Source organism: Manacus vitellinus, unplaced genomic scaffold, assembly GCF_001715985.3.
Source record: "Manacus vitellinus isolate BGI_N305 unplaced genomic scaffold, ASM171598v3 scaffold_7_pilon, whole genome shotgun sequence".
Lineage (NCBI taxonomy): Eukaryota > Metazoa > Chordata > Aves > Passeriformes > Pipridae > Manacus > Manacus vitellinus.
The window spans coordinates 29,341,696-29,360,749 of record NW_021940813.1 but is presented as its reverse complement, the minus strand read 5'-3'; the positions used below and the strand labels follow the sequence as shown (position 1 = coordinate 29,360,749).

Genomic DNA, 19,054 nt, shown 5'->3' with positions numbered 1-19,054 from the left:
TTGATTTTTTGCAAGTTTGCCTTGTTTTGTTTTTATTTTTTTTTCTCCTAGACAACAATTCTGTGGGCTGTACACCTTTATAGAATGTCTTTCTCAGTAAAGAGGAAAAAATGTATTATGCAGAATCTTCTCTAAACTTCAGGCAAAGACTTCTTTGAATCTAGACATACTGTACTTGCTAAACATCAGGTATTTTTCTCAATTTCTCAATACTATAATTACTGAAATTGTAAAAAAAAAATATTTTTTGGTATAGAAATAGTAGAATAATTTTTGAAGATTGTCCTTCCTGGTTTCCTCATTTATTCTCTTGCTTGGTTAAAGAAGTGGAGGATAACACAACTGATAAAGACTCAATAGCTGAATGAATTTGTTGAAAAGAAATAGGGAATCTAATTTCAATACAAACCTTAAAAATAGTAGTTGATGTAACCTTTTGATGCGAGTTATTCAAGTTAGCCAAAAAGACATAAAATAGCAATTTCTAGCTTTCAAAACCTCTTTTGAATACTGTGTTCTTTCAAGGGGAGTATTTGATTTGCAAATGAATGTAAATGTAGATAGCAAGATTACACTTTTGCCACATTCTAGAACAAAAAAAAAAAATTAAAAATATTGCATTGCCCACCCCTTTCTGTTTCACTGTTAGTACTTGTCAAATATTTCATTCATCTGGTGGCATTTTTAAATAACTTTGCTTGATTTTAGTTTGCAAAGAAATGATTCCTTAAACAAATTCAGAGATTTATGACTTCTTTCCCACTCTGGGATACGTTTTCAAATTATTTCATCTCTGTGTTCCCATTGACATATGATATCTTTTACTGATGGTTACTAGAAAGTAATCCAGGACATCCAGGTCTTTTTGTTTGCAAACTTGCTTTCTAGCCAGTTAACCCTCAGCTAGTAGCCCCTTGTTACAAGGGTTTATTCCATCCCAGCTACAGAAATTTCCATTTCCCTGTATTAAAGTTATTTTAAGGTTCCTGTTATCCCATTTCCACCACTGTAAAAGGTCTCTTTGTGTGGAAACCCTTAGTAACTGGCCACAGATAGATTTTGTACCACAGATCCACATGTTTGAGTCAACTGCACAGATAATTTTCCATTACAATTTACAATTCAATTATCCAAACCAGGTGTCACTAATTTGGCTACAAGGATACTATGTAAGACTATGTCAAAGGTCTATACAACATCCACTGCTCTCCCCTTATCCCACAAAGCCAATCATTTCATCAAAGAAGGCGAATAGTCTGGCCAGATATGATGTGCCCATGATAAATCCATGCAGCCTTTTGTCCCCTCTCTGCCTGGAGATGTTTTCAAGGAGGATTTGCTTTATAACCTTCCAAGGGACTGAGGTTAATGTCCAGTGGCCTGTAGCTACCTGGATCCTCCTTCTCGAGAGCAGGTGTGATGTTGCATATTTACAGTCATCAGTAACCTGCCTGTGATCTCTCAGAGGTGATAGAAAATGTCTTTACAATGACATTGGCCAATGGATGCACTCCACCTGGTTCCAAGGTTTTCGTGTGTATTCAACTGACATAAGTGCTTTAGCTGCAAGCTCTCAAGGTGCCTGTCACTCATTCCCTAGCAGAGTCCCATGCGTTTCTGTTCCTTTACATAAGTGCAAACCCTTCTTCTCACCTTTCCGAATCTATTCCTGGAAAATGGGAGAGCAAGTCAATAAGTAAAGAAAAGGACCCTGCTAAGGGGCTGCTCCAAGAATCCAGTCATGCTCTCTGGTTCCAGCAATGAACAATACACCTTGCTTTTGTTTAGTTTCCTGCTACAGATGCAGCCTCAGTGTTTTGGATGAACATATTTTATTCACATAGAGTACTTATTGTGGTACCTATTTATAAGTTATTCTACCCTAAGAGTACATAAATGTTTTGACCCAAAGCCAGATCCCCAGATTTATTTCAGGCTGCCATCAGCCTTTAAATATTTGATGATGAACTTAAAAATGTAATTTCTTAACATATGGGCCAGTAGTTCATATGAAGTTATACACTGTTATACTTAGGAATCATTTGATATTCCACACCACGTGTATAGAGGCAAATTTGACAGCAATCCTAGTCTTGAACAACATAGAAGAGAAATGGTAATTGGGTGAGACGTTTTTCTTCCAACGAAAAAAGAGATTCCCTTTCCTAATAATTAGAAAACTCAATACATTAAGGAAATACAAATGCCAAAACCAGTGATTGAAGAAGTAACATGCTTTTCCCTTACTATCTGGCAACTCCAGCTACACACTGTGTAAAAACCCTCTTGGTGGAGCTGCTATTTCCCTTAAAAACCCAGCTCTTGGAAACAAGAATAACATGCACATTCCCAGGTTGCCTTTTTTAAATTAAGTTTCTAAGTCTCACAGTTGCAGGAAGAAAACTGAAAATAAGGCCTTGGTTACAGAAATTCTCTAGAATATCCCCTCTCATCTGATAGGTATCTGGCACAATTACATTTGGTGTTGGCAGCTCACATTAAACTAATTAGTCAATGCCTACGGCATCAAAAGGAAAGGCACTGAGGCTTTGGTGACAGTCCTACATGGATTCATGGACCAGCTAGTTTGGCATTCAAAGATTTTTAGCAGATGTCTTTTGCCATATCCAAGAAGATATTCACAAAACTAAACTTCTTAAGATGCACCTCTATGCCGTAACAGCATATGAATTTTGTGTGTCTGCGCTGTAAAAATATGAGTTTTGGGTTGCCTTGGGACATGGTATGACACCTCCTCCAACCAAATAACCTGAAGTCTTTTGGCATTGAACTATTACTGTTACAGACCCTTGTAGATGTCTTACATGATTGGAAAGTAACACAGATGTCCAGACTAAAACACTGACATAAGCACAAAAATTACATTAGAGATTTATTTACTTTTGTATATACCCTGGGCATATTAAACCTGATGTAAGGGTAAATGTATCTTTTTAGTAGGTTTGTTGTACTTTTAATTTATAAGATCATGTCATTCACAATTGTGAATAAAAGAACAGGCAACATTTAAAACAGTGGGAAAAAAATCCCCAAAAGTGACATCAAACTCTGGTCTGGCTCAAAATCTACTATATGTCTGTCATCACTTCAAACATTTTACATGAGAAAAGTAACTTCAACTGTTGAATTTCTAGCTTTATATTAAAAAAAATACAACCCAAAAATCTCTTTAAATGGACTTATTTTTCATTAAAAATTAAACATAAATAATTGCAAAAAACCCCTTTTGGTTGTTTATCTCTTGATCCAGATAGTTCAACAATATTCATTTCACTTGTTACTATTCTAGAAATATGATTGTGGTATATCTATCACACTAATGCTCATATAAGCTAATTCTTTCAATTTCAATAATCTTGCTAGGTGTAAATTTTCTATAAGTTTGATATTGAATATCTTAAAATCCTCCAAGGCTGGAAAGGAAAGTAATATTCTATAGACGGAATGGCTTAATAAAAAGGCCTTGAAAATACTGACACTGTAACAGAGCACAAAACTATTTTAGGGTACTTAACAAAGGCCTCTTCACTTTCTCAAGGCCTTATACAGATGGAAAAGTAGTAATTTATACACCTGACTTGAGAGGTGAGAAGAAATTAAGTACTATTTCAAAGTACATTCAAAAATCTCCTTGAGAGATTTCTAAAACCTTGTTTCTTTAACAGTCACTATGAATTTTCTGTTAAGTTCTGACTATTACAGGTACTAGCTTCTCCTATGGTTTGAAAAGTGTTTTATGCCTGTGATGGATAATGGTTTTAAACTGAAGTTTAGATTAAAATGATGAAGTAGATTTGGAATTGTAGTCTGTCATTCAAGATAGTATTTGTATGATGATTACTTTCCGGACAGTCAAAAGGTTTTATTCTCACCAGCACTGAGAAGTGTGTGCACGTCTGAATAATATTTCAGTTTCACATTCATTTATTACTGTTGTCCAGAAATTCTACAGAGATAAAATCTCAAGAGAGAAATTTCTGCTGTGCCCTGCTTTTTTTTAATTGGAGGAACACCATGAGAATATACTTTACAATATTTCTGCTCTTCTGCTCCAAGTTCTGATTAAAACGAAAAAAAAAAATTCAAAACTATATGATAAGATATTTACTGGAAAGATGAATATTGAGGGTATTTTAGAGAAAGCTGGTCAGATTTGAGCAAAGGACAAAAATTTATGATCATTATGAAACAGAATTCAGAAAAACAAATTAACAGAAACCTTTAAAATTGTGTGACAGTTGTGTATATGGCACTGGTTTATTTCTTTTTATGCTCCAGTGTTGAGCAGTAATATAATTACACATTTTCTGTCTCTGCTTATTTTTTAGTCTTGATCTACTTTCTATACTAACTCCCTGTGTTCTCCGTACTTCCTAAATCCAAGTTTTCGGTCACTGTGAATATCCTGAAATTCAGTCATAGTTCTTGAGATTTCTATCTGAGGGTTCTGCCTCATATCATCAATTTTTTTTGATCTGTCTTTTCAAACACAGACATGACTATCCATTTTTCTCCTCTGTCAACATCTGCATCACAAAGATATTCTCTACTCCTTAAATCTTCTCATTACTTTTCCTGAGAGCTCCTTCTCTCAGCTTTTTAATTCCGACACTTACATTGCATGTAATTGTCCAGCTGAATGTCACTTGTCACTCCTATGCAGAGGTCACCCTGATCTTCCAAGCAAGAAATATTCTCTAGGTGTTGCATTTATGGTTTCACAGGTAAACCTCAGCCTCTCGATTCTGTTCTCTTTTTTGACAAAGAATGAAGAAGTTGGAAAGAACATTTTTTCTTGCCAGCTGAGGGAGGGCATTCTGGCCACAGAGAGACCATACCGGAGTGCAAAGAAAGATCGTGTAGGTGGAAAAAGGAAATAGTCATGGGTCAAAGAAGACATTAGGATGAAGTGAAAAAAATGGGAAGAGAGAGGAAAGAAGGAAAATGAGAAGAAAGGAAATGGGGGAGAGAGAGAGGCAAAAAGGAGAATTAAAAATGGTAGAAAGGAGAAAAGAAAAGGAAAGGATTGTGGAAGATAGAGATGCACCTAGGAGGTTTCTGGAGAAAGTTGTAAGAATAGGAAAGGATTCTAAGGGGACAGAGTAAAAGGGAAACAGATCTTCTGTCTGACCTGTGACAAGAACCAGAAGTAGTGTCTAATTTTAGCAGAATGGAATGAGCTGTTGCAATTAGTGACAGAGCCCTTGTATACTGTTATGGTATGAATGCCAATAGCCAACAGGTAGAAGAAGTAGCTATCACAGCTGTATGCCAGGGACCTGAACATCAGTTCCTGGAATATGTACAGTGAGGAGAACTCCAGGGAAATAAAAGGATAAATTCTATATCCTGCTTAGCTTTTGAACATATTGTCTGCCTGTATCAGTCTTTGGAAGGATCCCAAAATATTGATCAACTAAAGTTTACCTTCTTTGCAAATAATATACCAGTGATTGCTGGAGGCAACAACCATTGGTACAGAAAAAAAAAAAATCCAGAAAAAACATCATAGCTTCCAACAGTATGGATAATCATCCATTTAAAAAAAATGGAGAGGAAGCAGTAACAATTTTCAACTCTTCCCCACCCCCCTTTTTGGGAGTTCTTCAAGTAAACCAACACTGAAAATTGATTCTCTTAAAAAGCTTTCAGGGGAGATGGTTTTTACAAAGATTTTTACTTCTGTATGTGAACAAATTGTTCTATAAGGAAGAATGAATATTTTAACATAAATCTTGTTTTGAATGTGAAAAAGATATTATGATAGAGTCAGTCAGGTTGGAAGAGATTTCAGGATGTCTTTAGTTCAATCTCCTGCTCAAATTGCTGAAACTAATTCAGACCGGGTGTCTCATGGCTTTCTACAGTTGCTTATGAAAAACAGAATCACAGAATCACAGAGTATGGTGAGTTGAAAGGGACCCACAAGGATCATTGAGTCCAACTCCTGGCCCTGTACAGGACCATCCCCAGGAGTCACACCATGTGCCTGAGAGTATTGTCCAAACGCTTCTTGAATTCTGTCAAGCTTGGTGCTGTGACCACTTCCCTGGGAAGCCTGTTGCAGTGCCCAACCACACTCTGGATGAAGAACGTTTTTCTAATATTCAGCCTAAACCTCCCCTGACACAACTTCAGGCCATTCCTTTGGGTCCTGTCTCTGGTCACCAGAGAGAAGAGATCAATGCCTGCCTTTTTCTTTCATGAGGAAGTTGTAGACTGCAATGAGGTCTCCCCTTAGTCTCCTCTTCTCCAGGCTGAACAGACCAAGTGACCTCAGCCACTCCTCATACAGCTCTCCTCAAAGCCCTCCACTGTCTTTGTTGCCCTTCTTTGGACACTCTCTAATAGCTTAATGTCTTTCTTATATTGTGGTACCTAATATTGCACACAATATTCAAGGTGAAGCCACCCCAGTGCAGAGCAGAGAGGGACAATCCCCTCCCTTGACCTGCTGGTGATGCATTTCCTGATGCCTCCCCGGACACGGTTGGCCCTCCTGGTTGCCAGGGCACTGCTGACTCACATTCAACTTGCCATCAACCAGAACCCCCACAGCACTGCTTTCCAGCATCTCATTCCCCAGTCTGTACAGACACCCGGGGTTGCCCCATCCCAAGCGCAGAATCTGGCACGTTCGCTTATTGAACTTCATATGGTTGGTGATTGCCCAGTCCTCTGATTTTTTGAGGTCTCTCTGCAGGGCCTCCCTGCCTTCAGGCAAGTCAACAGCTCCTCCCAGTTTTGTGTCATCTGCAAACTTGCTTAGTATCCCATCCAGTTCTGCATCCCAGTCCTTTATGAAGATGTTGAAGAGCACAGGGCCTAAGATGGAGCCCTGTGGAACCCCACTAGTGACAGGTTGCCAGTCTGATGTTATCTCATTCACTGTTACCCTCTGTGCTAGACCTGTGACCCAACTGCTAAACCTCCAAGGACAAAGACTTTACAATACCTCTGGACAATCTGCTCCAATGCTTCATTGTCCTTAGTGATTTTTCATTTCCTTCTATCAAGTCAGAACCTCCGTCACTTGATGTAATAACCATTGTCACATTAGTTCAGCATGCACTTCAGTTCAGTATCTACACATTAAAGAATACAAACATGCACTGGCCATTAATGTGTTTTGCTTTAGTACACACAGTTTTGTAAGATACTAGTGGGAAGACACTATTTTGTGGCTGTAACGAAGTACAGTGAACACGACTGTAAATAAAAGTGCAACTAATTCTAATAATCACAGAAAGACCTCAGTTTTCCTGCTGAAAGGCCCATACAAGTAGTGACCAGTCTCATCTTGGTTATTTTTGAAATCTGATAGTACCACAGATCAGGATTTTTGAGTGTCAGTTCTGCTAAGCCTTTACATAAGAAATGTTGCTGTATTGTGCACGCAAATCGATAGAAACCTGCAGTACAAATCTCCCAGACAACTCTGAGGTTTGCAAGCTGCTGGGAACACTCTTTTATCTTCCTCTCTGCAGTCTTGTGTTGGTTACACAAGAAAAGCTTTAAAGATTTCAAGTATGGACTTTGGAGAAAGGTGTTGGGGACAAAAAGAAAGAAAGGAAATACCATAATATTGGATATTTCAGTTTCCTTTTAATCATAAGAAATGTTTATTCAAGAGTTTGTGGTTGTCTTCTCCTGCTGCCAGAAGCAAGCAGTGTTGTCTTATTGAAATGCTGATTTTCAGACAGCTGCTATGAACAAATACACCATTCAGACCTCAAAGTTCCCTTCTGTCGAAAGTCATCACTTTCAACTTCTCCATGATCATTTGGTCTACTAGCTTCATTTGAAGTCAATCAATACAGAAGAAAATACCTGTAAGGTACAAACATACACCTTTTGCTACTTTTTCTTCCTTTTAACTCTAAAAGAGCAACTGACTTTCCAGAATTAAAACACCAGCAATACTGAGTGCTCTAAATGGTTACCATTGTTTTTCCTAAACAAGATGGTATTTTGCTCTCTTTCATACAAATACATAGGAACTACTATAAGTGCAAAATAGCTACTATTCTTCCTTAATGTATATAGTTTGAAATAAAATAAGTGCATTGACTACACCTTCTGCAGTGAAAAAATCAGAGAATCAGAAAAAATTCAAATGGTAAAATAGCTTGTATGTGATCAGGCCACCTAGAAGTAAAATGAAAAAAAATATATTGAGATCTCTCCACTGTCCTTTGAAGATAAGATTTAAAACTAAGTATCACATATTCAGGATTCAAGTGCCTCAGGTGGATCTTTCTGTTGATGACCAAAAATTCACAAAGTTAAAACATATGTTCCTCAAAAAGAGAAGTTACACTTCATGGGAATAACCTCTTTCCAAAGGGGGAAAAAAAAATCCTTGAGAGTTCTCCAACTGCTCTGACATTCAGCCTTCATCAGTTCAAATGGCATGAAATATGCAGACTATACCATTGCAACCCATGAAGACAACATAATTAACAGATTTTAAAGCACAGTTATAGGAAATGTACATACAAATGCCAAATCAGTTAATATAGATTAAGGGAAGACTTATAAGCATAGCAGCATCAGAGTGCCTCAAGTCCATATCTAAATATTTGACATATATTCCATTAAGAAAAATTAAAGGCCAGTCAGTCTGTCCATTTTACAGTAAGATTCACAGTAGGATTTGTTCTTCTTTTTGCTTCATCCTGTTTAATTCTATACAGCTTCTTGCATATTGCTTGCTACCTAAGTAGCTAAGCCCATGCCAGTAATGAAAAGATTGAAAACTACCACATCTCTGTTTTCTCATCCCTTCTCATTCTTCTAGGTTTGTCTGTAAGGGAGTGGTATATGCAGAAGGATGCATGCCTGTGAGAGAAAGAGAAGAACAGAGATTCTTTTGGTAGGTTTGTTGTTGTTATACTCATGTTGCTTCCTTCCCTTTCTTAGCTTCATCAGTGTCGTGGGTTGACCCTGACCGGAATTTAGGCACCCATGAAAATCGCTAAGAGCTGGAAGAGGTCACACAGGCAAGACAGACTCAACATGGGGATAATACTAAAATTTATTACTAATAGGATAAGAGCTAAAGAGTGAGAAATAAAACAGTCTTAAACACACTTTCCAACCACCCCTCCTTCCTTCTATGTTCTCCCTCCTTCCCCTGCATCAGTGCAGGAAAAGAAGTCCACCCATAAGGCAATAGGTCTTCCAAGTCTGCTGTCCTGTGGGTCACCCTTCCATGGGCTGCAGGGGGGCAGCCTGCTCCACCACAGCCTTCACCACAGGCTACAGGGGGTGCTAAAGCTCTGAGTCCTTCCCCTGTTCTGTGGGGTCCCTCTCGGGGGAAACAGTCCTTGATGAACCTCTCCAACGTGGGTCCACCCCCTCTGGGCTGCAGGTCTTCCATATCTGTCATCCCGAAGGTCATTCCTCCGTGGGATGCAGGGGGTCTCTATACCTCGATGGTTTTTCATAGGATGCAGTCCTTGACGGATGAGTGGCACTGATGTGGGTTCCCCACAGAGAGATGAGTGGAGTCTTACCCAGGAGTAACCTGCTGCAGCGTGGGCTCCTCTCTCCACGGGCCGCAAATCTTCCGACCCTGCTCCATCCTGAGCCTCCCACAAGAGTAACAGTCCTCCTTCATGCATCTACTTGTTCCCGCATGGACTCAGCTGCAACCAGCAGGGCCATCCTGGCCCGGCCCAGCTCCGCCGGGACTAGGGTGGGGGACAGTGCCCATCAGTGGGGCCAGCGGCCCGGTTCGGCTCCGCACTGTGCCTGCTCCGGGCAGCAGCTGCCGCGGGCTCTCGGCCGCAGCCATGGTCCCCCCGGTTGTGGTGCGGGAAGGCAGCCCGGGCCGCCCCTGGCCATCCACTCCCCTGGGTGGAATTTCTTCTGCGTAACAACTATTTTCTTAAATATGTTATCACAGAAGCATTACTAAAGTTTCCAACTGGCTCTGCTCCTGGTCATGACAAGGAAGTCTGCCCTGAAGTCAACCATCTCCGGCTCCATGGTGGGGGAAACTTTTAGCAGCTTCTACATAAGATATCTCTGTAGCCCCCTCCACCAAAAAAAACCCCAAACCTAGTCACATCAACCCACGACAATCAGCACTAAGGATATGTTTTGTTTTTCCATTAATTTTTCATGACCAGAAGCAAGAAAAGGATAGGGCCTTTTATTTCACATTTCCAGGCTGCCTTGTTTTTCCAGGTTGCATTAAAAGTAAATAAAATTGATAAGGCTAATGAGTTGAGGACTTGATGTTTTCGTCCTATATTTTGAGTCTGTTACAAGTAAACCTTTAATGGCTTCTACTAACCTCATTATCATCGGTCAGTCAAGCCTAGCAAAAGTAACAAGCATCGACTGTGCTCTAGCCAAGATGAGTTTAATCTGAGAGTCAATAGTCACTGTTTTTGTTAAACTTCTGTGGCATGCTGCATGTTATCTGGCTGACCTTGGCAATTCTGATCTCTCCTCATTCTCCTTTTCTCTCCTTCTCAATTACTTGGTATTTGTTCTGGTCTGACACTGGTTTGGTACTTCTTGGTTCTCAAAGTCCCAAAAGGTTTCTCTACACTTGGAAAAAACTCTGCAACAATTCTTCATTTCTTATAATAGACCAGTAAGTTCAAACGCAGACACATGGAGTTGCATTAGTGCAATTTTTAGTGAGGTCGCTGCGGTGGCCATGGAAGACAATAATACAATCAATTTTTTCTTTTCTTTTTTTATCCACTCATTACAAAAACTAAAGTAATTAGAAAACTACATGTTCTTTGTTTCTTTAAAAATATGACATGTATTCTACTAGAGACCTAAAATAGCTTGAACCTTTCATATTCAAGCAAGCTTGTCTCCCACCTATGAAAATGTGCAAATCAAGGTAGGAGAAGGAAAAGTTTCTTAGCAGTGGGCTACCTTGACTTGTACTTTCATGTTTTATGTTATATTTTATGGTATACATTTCAGTTACATCAAGGGAGACTACAAGAAATAAACACAGGTAGTTATAGCAGCATTTGCAAAAATGTAGTGCTCCAAAGAAAGGAATACCAAATGAGTCTATGATGTAACATCTGTGCACACATAATGTAGCATGCATCTTAGAAGATGCCTTAGGAAGTTCCTTCAAGAATTAAGATAATTACCAAAGACCAAAATCTGCCCATAACCCAAAGAGGAGTGAGCTATGCCCAGAACTGTTATGAGTTTTGGCACTGCAGACTCTTAATCCACCTCTGACTGTTGCCTGTAAGAGCATATACCTCAGCCTTCTCGTTGCTGTTACCAGTTTGTCAGTCATGCTAATTGAGGGATGTACACATTCTCTGACCTTCTTTTTCTGCCTAACATACCTTTAGAGGCCCTCCTTGTCATTCTTTGCATCCCTTGTCAAGTTCAACTCCAGATATGCCTTGGCCTTCCTGACCCCATCCCTACAGAACAGAACTGCATCCTTGTACTCTTCCCAGGATACCTGTCCCTGCATCCATGGCCTGTGCATTTCCTTCTTGCCCTCTAGTTTGACCAGTAAGTCTCAACTCAGCCATGCCGGTCTTTTGCCTTCCTTACCTGATTTCTTACACCTGGGGATCAAGAGTTCTTCTGTTCTATGGAAAGCGTCCTTAAGGATCTGCCAGTTCTGTCCCGGAGGGCAGTATCCCAGGAGTTTCTACTGAATAATTCCTTGAACAGCTGGAAATTTCCTTTCTAAAATTCAGAGTCCTAACTTTACTCTTCAACTGACTCATATCCCTCAGAACTGCAAATTCCACCAGTGCAGGACCACTGTAGCCGAAGCTGCCTCCAATCTTGATGCCCCCAACTAGCTCACTTGTGTTGGTGACCATTGCATCTCCTCTGGTAGGGCTGTCTATTACCTGGCTTAAGGAATTATTCTCCATGTGTTCCATAAGTCTCCTGGATTGCCTACAGCTCACCATGCTACTTTCCCAGCAGATATTGGGGTGGTTGAAGTTCCTGAGCAGGACAAACACCTGAGAGCACATCTCCAGTAGCTGGAGCAAGAAGGCTTCATCAATAGGCTCCCCTGGATCAGGCAGCCTGTAGCAGACATCAACCACAAGGTTCCCATTGCTGCCTTGGTCTCTGATTCTTACCCATATGCTTGTGACCTGTTCATGGCTGTTCCTCAGAGACAATTCTTCACATTCTACCCATCTCTTAATGCAAGGGGAAGTCCTCCACCCCTCCTTCCTCTCCTGTCCCTTCTGAACAGACCCTAGCCAGTGATAGCCACCCTCCAGCCATGGATGGCTACAGGCTGGTACAACATTGTTTCATTTTCCAGCAATGTAATTGTTACAGGGTGGCAAAACCAGTCATTCCTTCTAATGCTGAAAAATACGATGAAAAGGAGTGTGACTGTCTCCTCCTGGTGCTCTCTACATTACAAATATAAGTTCTGTATGTCAGAATTTACAAATGCAGGGCTGCCAAGACTTCACAATTTTTGGAGTAGCATTTTCATAATGATCAGATTCATTTGCAAACCAGTTATCATATATCTAAATAAGCAATTAACAAAAATATAAATATGTAGTATATAATAGGTGTTATATTACATTTGAGGGAGAAAGCTATTTTTTTTCTGTCTGCAGTGCATTTGTGTCACACTGTCGAATGTGTGGTTAAAAAAAAAAAAGCAAGCTCATATTGGCACATGATAACATGCCTAAAGGGGATTTTAGCTTCAAGTAAACACTGAATATCATAAGATCTGTGATGAAATTATAGGAACTAAAAATGATTGTCACATGGCAGAGACTCCAGGGCCTGTTGCTGATACATTCAGCTGTCAGACATGCAACCAGCCAACTGCCTTGCTTCAGCATTTTCTCTTATTTTCTACTAACACCTAAGCATAACTTAGCTACATATATTCTTGCCAAAGATAAATGTCTCTCAGGCATGTTTTTTCTTTCCTAAAATTATTTTTGATGTTGATTGATTTTTTCTAAAAATTCTTCCTAATAGAAAATTTAGAAAAATAAGACTATTTGCTCTGAAAGGTTAGACTACACATGGGATTTTTTAGACTTCCAGTCTCCTTGTCTAAATGTAAGTAAGACCTGGGGGGTCCTATCCCTGAAACACAGTCACCTGTATTAATCTTCAGATCCTGGAATAACATCATTTTTCTGCCTCTGAAGCATCCCATTTTCCTCAGACTATTGTGCAGGGCAAACGGAGACACCACGGATCCTTGGAAGACTGCTGCGAAACTAGGGTAGATGCCAGGTTCCTGGAATAGCCTACCATCAATCCAGACAGTCTCAGGAAGACTGTGCTGGACCCAAGATATCATGAGTTAAGCATTTTAGGCTTCATTAATTAGTACATGCTGTAATCTTACTTAGGGTCTCATTTTTGCTGAAAATAATGGCAGCTGCTCCCTCTCCAGAGGAGCCTTCAATCTTGTGGAGACAAATCTCAAGAGTCACTATAAAAGGAGAGAGACATTTGGCTTGTTACTAGTACAAAACCTTAGCTCTTTGTGAGAAACAGAAGAGCAGAGGACATTACACTAATTAACCACTGCCACCAATTCTCCCTGATCATCAGGTCAATCCTTAACCTCAGGGACGTTTTGCTGCTTTTTCTACAAATGAAATATTTATATATTAGTGGCTATCAGATGTAATATCAGATTAATAAATATTACTCTGGTATTACAACATATTGTATCAATTCAGAACCAGCATTAAACCACGTGGTTGTAAATGTTTAGAAAGTTGCCACTGATATACCTTAAATGATAAGACACAACACTAACAGAAAGAGTGGTGCCTCAGAAATACTTACAATATGCACTAGTTTGGCATGAATCTACCCTAAATTAGATACAGAAAGTATAACTTTACAGTGAATGTACTTATACCATGGATGAATTTGAACAGTTTCGTAAAAACACAGTATATCATATTGGAGCAATTACATCAAAATTAGCAGAACTTTCAAAATGAACTTGTAATATTTTTTATGAGTCTTGGCTTGGCTATGAAATAGAGTCATAAAAATCTAAAAGATACTTAATGCAGTGTCTCATGTATTGAGAAATTTATGGAGTTACACACAGAAAAGCAGTAGTGAATTAGTCAGTAGTGAGTAGTCAAGGAATCGGATAAATGTTTGACTCCCTAAGATACAATACATTACTTACATTAGATATAAAAGAAACACCGGCAGGGAATTTTAGGGAAACCCAAGGAGAGTTAACAAGTGACTAATGCAGTAGCAGAATACATTCAGAAAAGCTAATGGAATGAAGAAGTGAAGTTACATAAGATCTTAACATATTTCAAATTCACTATATCCTGGTGTCATTGTAGGTACCTTAGGAAAAAAATGCCTGGAAACATTCAGGATCACAGGTTAACAAAAGGAAAGAAGGTCCTTATAGAATCATATACACCTCATAAATCTTTAGGATGGTCAAATTTTGTTTGAATACTTCCTTGCATATTAGGCAAGGTATTTGAAAAAATGTATAATGGAAACAGTCTAAGAGGGTAACAGAAATAAGACAATATGGAAATGACTGTGTATGAAAGGGATTAGCAAATGAATAGGAGGAGGGATGTGTCACAGATATGCCTCATATTGTATTCATGAATTGTCATATATGACACAAGTCATATACGAGACACAGGGTTTGGCAGGAAACTGTCAAAGGACAAATTTTCCATAAATATATTTCTTTTTCCCTCTTTATAAGACCTCTCTCTATTGACTATTCTCTGAAAAAGACAGTCTTCTGAACAGAAGGATGGATGCATACTGGTACCTTAATTTCTACCTTCCTCGAAGAGGAAAAAAACTACAATAGCTAAAATATGCTCATCATAAAAACTGATTCAAGAATTCCATTGATGTCCTATGATCTGGCTCAGCCCATTTCAGAGTGCACAAATGGAACCTCACATGTGGATTAAAGCTCTTTTTGCACATTGCAGTTTATTCCCAGCATCTTTAATGAAACTCCTCTCAAGACACGAACATTAAGCTATGTTTCTTCTGGCCTGTTCTTCATCAGGAGTAAAATTCTGCCCTCAGACTTTATTAATGATTCTGTTGATGACACATGATATGAAACAAAGCACAGCTCATTCCAAAAAAAGCAGCATTTACTTTTCTAGGCTAGGAGAAACATTAAAATTGGTGACAGCTAGTTCTCTTAGAAAATTAATGATACTAGGTTCAAAGTACTGATTGCATATCCATAAGAGGTTTCATGTTCAAAGAGGAACATTTGATTGAACTGAGTTTATATATAGAAAGACAGGATTTGTTTCTTTCAGGATCTATGTTAGATTTGGATTAATTTCTTCTAAATGCATTTTGCATTTTCTTACTACTTTTTTTTCTGCAATACTTTGCATACTTTTGTACCTCACTTTATAAAACCCCACAAACTTTAACATTTAAAAGGCAAAACCCACGTTTTAAGACCTGACTGAGCAACTGGACCATCAACAGCCAGAAATTTTGCTTTCCCCTATTTTAAATTGAACTGAAAATACCTGAATCGTTCATGAACCTTTATGTATATATTTTGGTGTTCACAGTAAGAACGGTATGCTGGGTATGCCCACCTTTCCTGTCTTGCAGCAATCCTCCAGTAATGGGCAACACGGGACACTGTAGACTTTCCCACTAGGAAGAAGATCAGTAATTGGCTACAAAACATCGTAATTCTTGTTGTCTAAATCTAAGGTGCTCTTAAAAATGAACAACAGTATCTGCAGTTTGATCAGTGCAGCAGCAAGAAAAATAAACCAATGAAAACCCATTAATCAATTCAGTCTTTTTTTTTTTCTGGCATCTTGCACTGCAACTCAGTATTACTGCATCTGCTAAACCCTAAGGTATAGTCTTTCAGATTGTTTCAGACCTCAGGTACACAGCTAGCACAGATTCCCATCATAAAGCTTCTTGTACCTGATTAAAAAGTTAGTTGATCAGAACCTCAAAACAAGGTGTAACAGGTTTGTCAGCTTCATTTGGGTATGGTTGTCATATATTGTCACCTGAAGGAGTGTCATGACTAAAGTTAATCTTGAGGACATGGATGGGGAGAGTAGGTGCAGGTTTCTGATTACTTTAATGGAAAAGAGTTCCTTCAAGTAGTTTAGCCACTTCTGCCTACTGTTTAATCTGAAATACTCTTTACTCCCTCAGAATAAAAAAAATAGTGGTCATTAATAGAGAGTGATCTCATTATGCTTGATAACTCCCAATGTATTTTTCTTCCAATGCTTTGTCTAAACACTTTTGAATTGTTATAATATTTGAGCATCCATAGTACTCTGTGGTAGAAGTTCCAAAACTAATATGCTTAACTTCTCATTTCCAGCCTGCTCTTGTTGCCTCTGTTTTATTTACTTGTGCTGACATCATCCTTCAGACAGAACACCTCTTCCTTCCTAATGTTTATGTGAATCCTAACTACCTCAATAAACTAAATTTTATAGCAGAATCCTGAAAGTATTTCCACAATGCACAAATCAGTACTGTATAGAGATATCCAAGACAGTTTAATGAGCTATTTGAGTGCCAAAAGCAGCAGAGCAACCTCCCTTGGCTCAGGAGGGTAAATTAACCCAAATGAAGAATGACAGAATATTTCTATGCAACAGCATATAGTACTTTAAAACCATATGAAGAAAGAGTGATCATATAGAAGAAAATCTATGAAAGACTGCTACACTGGAATCAAGTGACAGCATTGATTCTTTATTCACATTTACATGGAAATGCACATTCATACCATGCATTGGCACTGATGCCAATGTTGTAGCAGCTCTGTATTAAGAAATCCTGCTTGCCACATGTGGTTGATCAAACCAAACCAGTACACAGAACAGATATGAGCTGTCACATTGCATGGCAGTCCAGCATTATGGTATTGGGATCAACTTTTCACATAAGGAATGTGCTAAGTGCACATCTACATAAGAACAGCAGCTACAGACACACACTGATCACACAGCCTAATATGCCAGGTGATTCATCTCATCATGTCACCTGAAGCACAAGCAAAACTTGCACGGAGTGTAAAGAGCTTCAGATTATTTCAATACTTTTTTAGTCCTAAAAAAGAGAGTAGAGAGCTCCAGAAACTACTCTTGAACAAGATTTACCACAGGAAGGGGTAGGTATATTTTGGTAACCACTATTAGCACACTGAGATGGCCCCAGTTTATAAGCTGCTGTTTTCTCTTTATTCATCCCAGCAAACAGACAAAGTAGAGCTCAGTATTCCCACTGAAGGAACATAAACTGTCCTCACAGTAACAGCAGGATTAGGGTGCAAATTGGTTGGCACTAGAGGTAAATATTCTAAACAAAATTTAAGATGAGTTTCACATTTCTGAAATATCAAGGGAAATTTATATTAAAAATTAGAAATTTCAAATGTTAAACTTCGTGTGTGTAGAAGTGCAGAGAATATTTTCTGACACTTGTGCTTTTTTTGTGCCTGCCTACAGTGGAAACTATAAAGATTTGTCTGTGTGCTGGGGAACAAACAAAAGGGATGCAGAGGAAAGCAGAGCTGTGCTGTGAGTTCTACAAAGATTGTTATTTGATTCAAAGACATACATCTTGGAATCCCAAATCAGTTTGTCCCCTCAGAAACTTTTCATAGAAGGTAGTAATAAATCATTCAGGTATTCACTCAGTCATTCACTTCACAAGTCCCACTGAGTGCCATGTATCTACAGACTGCTATGAATATACACAAGACTGAAAATACAACCAAGTTATGCAACAAACAAATCATACAGGAGTTGTTCTGGATGATGATAATAGTAGTGATAAAATTGTTCAAGGAAAAGAACAAAATTCAGTATAAATCTAAAGAAATAAACCCTTGTTATCAACATGATCAAAATGATTGAGAGAACTATAAAACATTATTTTAATATCCCTCCATGGGTTTTTCCATCTGTCTAGAAACTATGAAGAAAACACAGAGAAACTGTGACACAATCACATTCTGATTTATCCTATATAATCTCCATCTCCACAGACAGTAGTACATGTCTATTGGTAATATGTGTGTGTTTTCAAGGGCAGAAGAGTTCTGAGATAATAGATCTAAATTAGGAAGAACCTTTGCAAACCAAAATATATTTGGAACTTTGCCATGGAGCAGAGCCTGAGGAAGTTCCCACTGATATGCTCACTTTAAATAAAAACCACAAGCATAACTTATATTCAGCAACTGTCTATTAGGGAATGCAAGGTTTCAAGTGACTTCTTTGTTTATTGGAGTTCACTGGGATATTACTAGCACAGGACTAATCAAATTTATGTGGAAGGTTTAATTAGCATATTTGGACTTAAACCTAAATTTTAGTAGGTCTAATTAAATCCCTGGGATTTGATTTTTTAAGGTCACATACACTTTTCCCAGTACTACATCAAAACAGCAGATTTCCGCAAGGTAAGAGTAGCTTCAAGCAGTAACTAAAGATAGCTGAAGTGCACAGAGTTCAGTGACAAGGGTTCATTAGCAGGAAAGCTCATTCAGAGCTATCTGCCTCTTGTTCAGTTGAGTATGCACATATTCCACACACCTGAATTAAACATACCACAGCGATTTTCTGCCCAGACTCACTTATATACAGATAATAAAAAACAGCAACATAATGATAATATTTTGGGGGAAAGGGAGATTTTTACATGACAGATTTTTTAAAAACATTTTCCTGGGGAAAAAGAAAAATATACCCTGGAGTAGCTGAAATTAAAATCTGTTTTGTGATTGAGGATCACTGTTTGTATACTGTTTATAAATGGAAATAAATACCATCACAACAGCATATTTATTATGAAGACATTCAATAGTGTGATTCTTCTACCACTTTAAAAGGTATTATGGAGAAAATCTACTTTCTAAATAGACAGACAAAACCATACATTTCCCTTTAATTTTTGAAGAATGCATATCCTGAGTCTTGGAGTTTGTCAAACTAAAATCTTTAGCTGAAACCCTTTTAAAAATGTTTGTAAAGCATTT

The 19,054-nt window shown here is 38.5% G+C and overlaps 1 protein-coding gene across 1 annotated transcript in view; it reads right to left on the bottom strand.

Annotated features, from left to right (window-relative positions):
- The window catches only part of GABRG3 (gamma-aminobutyric acid type A receptor gamma3 subunit), a 305,027-nt gene that overhangs the window by 118,103 nt on the left and 167,870 nt on the right, over positions 1-19,054 (bottom strand). The gene's annotated exons all lie outside the window — the stretch shown is intronic.